The sequence below is a fragment of the Mustelus asterias genome, unplaced genomic scaffold, assembly GCF_964213995.1.
Source record: "Mustelus asterias unplaced genomic scaffold, sMusAst1.hap1.1 HAP1_SCAFFOLD_1901, whole genome shotgun sequence".
NCBI classification, from domain to species: domain Eukaryota; kingdom Metazoa; phylum Chordata; class Chondrichthyes; order Carcharhiniformes; family Triakidae; genus Mustelus; species Mustelus asterias.
The window spans coordinates 61,066-69,439 of NW_027591846.1; the positions used below are offsets into that span (position 1 = coordinate 61,066).

General features: G+C 46.9%; 1 long non-coding RNA gene across 1 annotated transcript in view; it reads left to right on the forward strand.

The window, feature by feature from the left end:
• The window catches only part of LOC144488984 (uncharacterized), a 31,418-nt gene extending 23,344 nt beyond the window's left edge, over positions 1-8,074 (forward strand). The window contains exon 3 of the long non-coding RNA XR_013496808.1: positions 7,890-8,074. This is a non-coding gene — a long non-coding RNA (uncharacterized LOC144488984). The remainder of the gene's footprint in view (positions 1-7,889) is intronic.
• The last annotated feature ends 300 nt before the right edge of the window (positions 8,075-8,374 follow it).

Here is an 8,374-nt window from a genome sequence, read left to right on the forward strand (position 1 = left end):
CCTCCCAACAGCGAGTGAGAGATAGAGGAAGAGCTATGTGGACGAATCAATTCCAGCCTCCTGGATGCCTGGATCCACTACAGCTTGCCTACCGCAACAGGTCCACAGCAGGCGCCATCTCCCTGGCCCTGCACTCAATCCTGGAACAATTAGATAACAAGGACACCTATGTCAGACTCCTATTTATTGACTACAGCTCAGTCTTCAACACCATTATTCCCACAAAACTCATCTCCACACTCCGTGGCCTGGGCCTCGGCACCTCCCTCTGCGACTGGATCCTGAACTTCCTAACTCACAGACCACAATCAGTAAGGATAGGCAACAACACCTCCTCCACGATCATCCTCAACATCGGTGCCCCACAAGGCTGTGTTCTCAGCCCCCTACTATACTCCTTATACACCTATGACTGTGCGGCCAAATTCCCCTTCAATTCGATTTTCAAGTTTGCTGACGACACCACCGTAGTGAGTCGGATCTCAAACAATGATGAGACAGAGTACAGGAATGAGATAGAATCTGGTGAACTGGTGCGGCAACAATAATCTCTCTCTTAATGTGAACAAAACAAAGGAGATTGTCATCGACTTCAGGAAGCGTAAAGGAGAACATGCTCCTGTCTACATCAATGGGAACGAAGTAGAAAGGGTCGAGAGCTTCAAGTTTTTAGGTGTCCAGATCACCAACAACCTGTCCTGTTCCCCCCCCCATGCCAACACCATAGTTAAGAAACCCCATCAATGCCTCTACTTTCTCAGAAGACAAAGGAAATTTGGCATGTCAGCTACGACTCTCACCAACTTTTACAGATGCGCCATAGAAAGCATTCTTTCTGGGTGTATCACAGCTTGGTATGGGCTCCTGCTCTGCCCAAGACCGCAAGGAACTACAAAAGATCGTGAATGTAGCCCAATCCATCACGCAAACCAGCCTCCCATCCATTGACTCTGTCTACACTTCCCACTGCCTCGGCAAAGCAGGCAGCATAATTAAGGACCCCACGTACCCCGGACATTCTCTCTTCCACCTTCTTCCGTCTGGAAAAAGATACAAAAGTCTGAGGTCACGTACCAACGACCCAAGAACAGCTTCTTCCCTACGGCTGTCAGACTTTTGAATGGACTTACCTTGCACTAAGTTGATCTTTCTCTACACCCTGGCTATGACTGTAACACTACATTCTACACTCTTTCGTTTCCTCCTCTATGAACAGTATGCTTTATCTGTATAGCGCGCAAGAAACAATACTTTTCACTGTATTCTAATACATGTGACAATAATAAATCAAATCAAAAATCAATTAAAATCAAAAGATTATGGAAAAATGTAAAAACAACAGGGTTGTTCTGGTGGGTGATTTTAACTTCCCCATGACTTGGACTCTCTTAATACCAGGTTTGGTTTGGGGGGGGGGGGGGGGGGGCGGGGGGGGGGGGAGATTTGTTAGTTGCGTCCAAGAGGGTTTCTTGAAGCAATATGTAAATAGTCCCAATAGGGAAGGATATGATACTGTACCTGGTATTGGGAAATGAGTCTGACCAGGTGATCGAACATTCAATGTGGGAGCATTTCAGGAACAATGATCATAATTCTGACAGTTTTAAGTTATTTATAGACAAGGATAAGAGTAGCCCTCAAGTGAAAGTATTAAATTGGGGGAAGGCTAACTACAATAGTATTAGGCAGGAACTGGGAAATTTAAATTGGGAATGGCTATTTGAGGCGAAATCCACATCTGTCATGTGGGAATCTTTTAAAGGCCAGTTGATTAGAGTTTGGGACCAGCATGTTCCTACGAAAATGAAGGATGAGGATAGCAAGATTCAGGAATCTTGGATGACAAGAGAAATTGTGAGCTTAGTGAGGTTTAGGAAACTGAAGACAGACAGAGTTGTCAAAGGATATAAAGGAAGCAGGAAAGAACTTAATCAAGGAGTTAGAAGAGCTAAAAGGGGCCATAAAATGTACTTGGCAACAGGATTAAGGAAAATCCCAAGGCATTTTATACGTACATAAGGAGCAAGAAAGTCGCGAGGGAAAGGGTGGGTCCATTCAAAGACAAAGGAAGGAGTTTATACATGGAACCGGAGGAAGTGGGTGAGGTCCTTAATGAATACTTTGCATCAGTATTCACAAAGGAGAAGGACATGATGGATGGTGTGTCTAGAGAAGGATATGTTGATATTCTAGATGTGGAGATGCCGGCGTTGGACTGGGGTAAGCACAGTAAGAAGTCTCACATCGAGGTTGATATTCTAGGGCAGGTCAATATAAAAAAGGTGTCGGGTAGACAAGTCCCCAGGACCTGATGGGATCTATCCCAGAATACTGAGGGAGGTGAGGGAGAAAATTACTGGGGCCTTGTATAAAATCCGTATATCCTCTTTAGTAACAGGAGAGGTCCCAGAGGACTGGAGAACAGCCAATGATGTTCCTTTGTTTCAGGGCAATGGGGATTATCCGGGAAATTACAGGCCAGTGAGCTTTACATCATGGCCAGGAAATCGAGGCAGGATTTACTCACATTTGGAAACATATTGGATTTATTAGTGATCGGCAGCATGGCTTTGTGAAGGGAAGGCTGTGTCTCACAAATGGATTGAGATTTTGAGGCAGTGACAGAGATGATTACTGACGGCAGGGCGGTGGATGTTGTCTACATGGACTTCAGTAAGGCCTTTGATAAGGTTCCTCATGGCAGACTGGTGCAGAAGGTGAAGTCACACGGGATCAGAGGTGAGCTGGCAAGGTGGATACAGAACTGGCTCGGTCATATAAGATGGAGTAGCGGTGGAAGGGCATTGTTCTGGCAATCTGTGACCAGTGATGTTCTACAGGGATGGGTGTTGGGATCCCTGTTTGTAATATATATAAATGATTTAGGGGAGAATGTAGGTGGTCTAATTGGTAAGTTTGCGGATGACACAAAGATTGGGAGAGCTGTGGATAGGGAGGAGGATGGTCAGAGGGTACAGCAGGATATTGATAGGCTGGAGACTTGGGCAGAGAAATGGCAGATGGAATTAAATCCGGAAAAATGTGAGGTGATGCATTTTGGAAGGTCTAATGCAGGAGGGAAGCATGTTGTAAATGGCAGAACCCAATAGAAGCATTAGCATAGAGGGATCTAGGTGTACAAGTCCACAGTTCTCTGAAAGTGGTAACACAAGTAGATAAGGTAGTCAGGAAGGCGTACGGCATGCTTACCTTCATTGATCAGTCTTTTTGCAGCTGTATAGACCTTCAGTTAGGCCACATTTGGAATTTAACATACAGTTCTGGTTGCCACACTACCAGAAGGATGTGGAGGCTTTGGAGAGGATACAGGATGTTGCCTGATATGGAGGGCATTAGCTATGAGGAGAGGTTGGAGAATCTTGGTTTGTTCTCACTGGAACGACGGAGGCTGGGGGGCGATGTGATAGAGGTTTACAAAATGGGATGTTTTGCTCGTGCTGTTGGGAGGAGTTTAAACTAATTTGGCAGGGTAAGGAGACTTAGCAGAATAAGGGCACGGAATCATACAGCAAAACAAAGCAGTCAGAGGGAGTGCGGCTGTATTAAGTTTCAAGGGAGTGAGGCCAGGCTGGATTGCCTCGACTTTAACACCAGGAGAATTGCAGGTAAAACGGATGAGTTGAGGGCAATGATTGACACGTGGAAGTGTGATATTTTCGCCATCACAGAGACATGGTTGAAGGAAGGACACAATTGGCAACTCCATATTCTGGGATATAGAATCTTCAGGCGAGACAGAGGAGGGGGTAAAAGAGGAGGAGGCGTTGTATTATTAGGTAAGGAGTCAGTTACTGCAGGAAGGAGAGATGATATCTTGGAGGGGGCATCAAATGAAGCTTTGAGAATACAGCTTAGGAATAAGAAAGAGGCAGTCACATAGTCACGTGTTTATTACAGACCTTCAGATAGTCAGTGGGATATTCAGCAGCAAATATGTGCTCAGTTTGTGGAGATGTGTAAAAACAATAACAACAGGGTTATTATATTCAGTGATTTCAACTTTCCCAACATTAACTGGGATATTCACAGTGTTAAGGGGTGGGATGGAGTAGAGTTTGTGAAATGTGTACAGGAAAACTTTTTAAATCAATATGTGGAGGGTCCACAAGGAGGGAGCTGTGCTGGACCTGGTTCTGGGGAATGAAGCCAGACAGGTGGTTGAGGTGGTGATGGGGGAGCATTTTAGTGATAGCGATCACAACACGGTACAATTTAAGCTTGTTATGGACAAGGAAATAGACACATTGGAAGAAAGGTTTTGGATTGGGGGAGAGAGGATTTGAGTAAAAGAAGACAGGATTTGGTGAAGGTAGACTGGGAACAGCTACTAATGGGAACATCTGCAGAAGAGCAGTGGGGGGCATTCAAAAAGGAAATGGGGAGGGTGCAGCCCAACATGTTCCCTCTCGGGTGATAGGGAGGAATAACAAGCCCAGAGAATCATGGATGACCAGAGATATTCAGCATACAATGAGAAGGAAAAGAAAGGCTTTTGAAAAGTACAAGGGGAGCGAATCAGTGGAGGCTTTAGTGAGGTATGGAAAGTACAGGGTGGAGCTTCAGAAAGCGACTAGGAAAGCAAAGAGGGGATATGAGAAAGCTCTGGCTGGTAAAAGTAGGGAAAATCCCAAGATATTCTCTCAGTATATCAATGGGAAGAGGATAACCAGGGAAAGAGTGGGGCCCATTAGGGAACAAGGGGGCAATCTGTGGGTGGGGCCAGAGGACATTGGTCGAGTGTTGAATACCATAGAAACCCTACAGTGCAGAAGGAGGCCATTCGGCCCATCGAGTCTGCACCAACCACAATCCCACCCAGGCCCTACCCCCACATATTTTACCCACTAATCCCTCTAACCTACGCATCCCAGGACTCTAAGGGGCAATTTTTTTAACCTGGCCAATTAACCTAACCCGCACATCTTTGGACTGTGGGAGGAAACCGGAGCACCCGGAGGAAACCCACGCAGACACGAGGAGAATGTGCAAACTCCACACAGTGGAGTATTTCACATCCGCCTTCACCCAAGAGAATGAGGACGATGGTGTGGAATTCAGGGAGAGAGACTGTGAGGTTCTTGAGCAAATTGACATCGGGGAGGACAACGTATTGGAGGTGTTGGCAGACTTAAAAGTGGATCGATCTCCAGGTCCGGATGAATTGTGTCCCAGGCTGCCGTGGGAGGGAAGGGAGGAGATTGCAGGGGCTCTGACCCAAATTTTCAATTCCTCTCTGGCCACGGGGAACGAGCGGAGAAGGTACGACATCTTCTCCGGAGCCTTCAACATGTCATTGATGAAGATGAACATCTCGCCAAGGCCATCCCCACACCCCCACTTCTTGCCTTCAAACAACCGCACAACCTCAAACAGACCATTGTCCGCAGCAAACTACCCAGCCTTCAGGAGAACAGTGACCATGACACCACACAACCCTGCCACAGCAACCTCTGCAAGACGTGCCGGATCATCGACACGGATGCCATCATCTCACGTGAGAACACCATCTACCAGGTACACGGTACATACACTTGCAACTCGGCCAACGTTGTCTACCTGATACGCTGCAGGAAAGGATGTCCCGAGGCATGGTACATTGGGGAGACCATGCAGATGCTACGACAACGGATGAATGAACACCGCTCGACAATCACCAGGCAAGACTGTTCTCTTCCTGTTGGGGAGCACTTCAGCGGTCACGGGCATTCGGTCTCTGATCTTCGGGTAAGCGTTCTCCAAGGCGGTCTTCCCGACACACGACAGCGCAGAGTCGCTGAGCAGAAACTGAGAGCCAAGTTCCGCACACATGAGGACGGCCTCAACCGGGATCTTGGGTTCATGTCACGCTATCTGTAACCCCCACGAGTTGCCTGGGCTTGCAGAATCTCACTGGCTGTCCTGTCTGGAGACAATACACATCTCTTTAACCTGTGCTTAACCCTCTCTCCACTCACATTGTCTGTACCTTTAAGACTTGATTACCTGTAAAGACTCGCATTCCAACCATTATTTTGTAAATTGAGTTTGTGTCTTTATATGCCCTGTTTGTGAACACAATTCCTCACTCAGCTGACGAAGGAGCGTGACTCCGAATAAACCTGTTGGACTTTAACCTGGTGTTGTGAGACTTCTTACACGGGGGAGGTGTCAGATGACTGGAGAACAACTAATGTGGTTCTGCTATTTAAGAAGGGTTGTAGAGACAAACCAGGGAACAATGGACAAGTGAGTCTCACATCAATAATAGGGAAACTATTAGTAAAACCTCTGAAGGAGAGCATCTATCTCCACTTGGAGAGGCAAAGCTTGATCAGGGATAGTCAACATGGCTTCGTCAAAGGGAGGTCATGCCCAACAAATCTCCTGGTCCTGATGGAATGCATCCCAGGGTACTAAAAGAGACGGTGGGAGAAATAGCAAATGCACTAGTGGTAATTTACCAAAATTCGCTGGACTCTGGGGTGGTTCCCGCAGATTGGAAAACAGCAAATGTGACGCCAGTGTTTAAAAAAGGAGGTAGACAAAAGGCGGGTAACTATAGGCCGGTTAGCTTCACTTCTGTAGTAGGGAAAATGCTTGAATCTATCATCAAGGAAGAAATAGCGAGACATCTGGATATAAATTGTCCCATTGGGACGACGCAGCATGGGTTCATGAAGGGCAGGTCATGTTTGACTAATTTGGTGGAATTCTTTGAGAACATTACATGTGCAGTGGACAATGGGGAACCTGTGGATGTGGTGTATCTGGATTTCCAGAAGGCATTTGACAAGGTGCCGCACCAAAGACTGCTGCATAAGATAAAGGTGCACGGTGTTATGGGTAATGTATTAGCATGGATAGAGGATTGGTTAACTAACAGCAAGCAAAGAGTGGGGGTAAATGGGTGTTTTTCTGGTTGGCGATCAGTGACTAGTGGTGTGCCTCAGGGATCAGTGTTGGGACCGCAATTGTTAACGATTTACATAGATGATTTGGAGTTGGGGACCAAGTGTAGTGTGTCAAAATTCACAGATGACACTAAGATGAGTGGAAGAGCAAAGTGTGCGGAGGACGCTGAAAGTCTGCAAAGGGATATAGATAGTCTAAGTGAGTGGGCGAGGGTCTGGCAGATGGAGTACAATGTTGGTAAATGTGAGGTCATCCATTTTGGTAGGAATAACAGCAAAATGGACTATTATTTAAATGGTAAAAAATTGCTGCATGCTGCTGTGCAGAGGGACCTGGGTGTCCTTGTGCAGGAATCTCAAGGAGTTGGTTTGCAGGTGCAGCAGGTAATTAAGAAGGCAAATGGAATTTTGCCCTTCATTGCTAGAGGGATGGAGTTTAAAAACAGCGAGGTTATGTTGCAGCTGTACAAGGTGCTGGTGAGGCCACACCTGGAGTACTGTGTACAGCTTTGGTCTCCTTACTTGAGAAAGTATATACTGACCATTCTGTCTATATAAATGTCACTAAGCAGAGATAGACAGGCACAGAGACACAGAGACAGAGACAGACACAGAGACAGACACAGAGACAGACACAGAGACAGACACAGAGACAGACACAGAGACAGACACAGAGACAGACACAGAGACAGACACAGAGACAGACACAGAGACATAGAGACAGGCACAGAGACATAGAGACAGGCACAGAGACATAGAGACAGGCACAGAGACAGACAGTAAGTGCGATGGATAATTCAGGCACTTTGAGGAGTGGAATGGGGGTGATGATTGAAAGAGGGAGGATGGAGGGTGAGGGAGGAATGTTATGGGAGATAGACCAAGGGATAGTGAGGGGTGTTGAGGGAGGGGGGTTGGTGGGGAGGGTCAGTCTGGACACTGGGGGATTACTGAGGCTGCTGTGTGTTCTATCTGCAGGGTCTCTCTTACGATGCAATCATGAGGATTCGGAGAGAGAACCTTGCTCCCTTTGCGATGACTTACTACAGTAAACCCCTGCTGATCCACCAGGGACACATGCAGTGGCTGTGGGATGTGGAAGGTCGCAGGTACCTGGATTTCTTTGGGGGAATTGTCACCATCAGTGTTGGACACTGTCACCCGTGAGTATCCAATGTCTCTGGGGAATGGGTTGGATGAAATCTCTTGGTTAAAGATCACCTCTTGTCCAGCCAGTGCTTTTCCTGACTCCCGTTCTCTGGCCCAGGTCCATTCTGACCTCCCTGAAGCAGCTTGGCCTGTTAATTATTCTCACTCTGGAATGTTCTTTGTCCTTTTTCATAGTCAGCCTAAACCTCGGGAAACAATGATCACTCTTCCCTAAATGCTCCCCAGTCACACTCAATCTACTCAACCCACCTCATTCCCAACCGGGTTGCGGGGTGGTTTGCGTGGGCGATGAG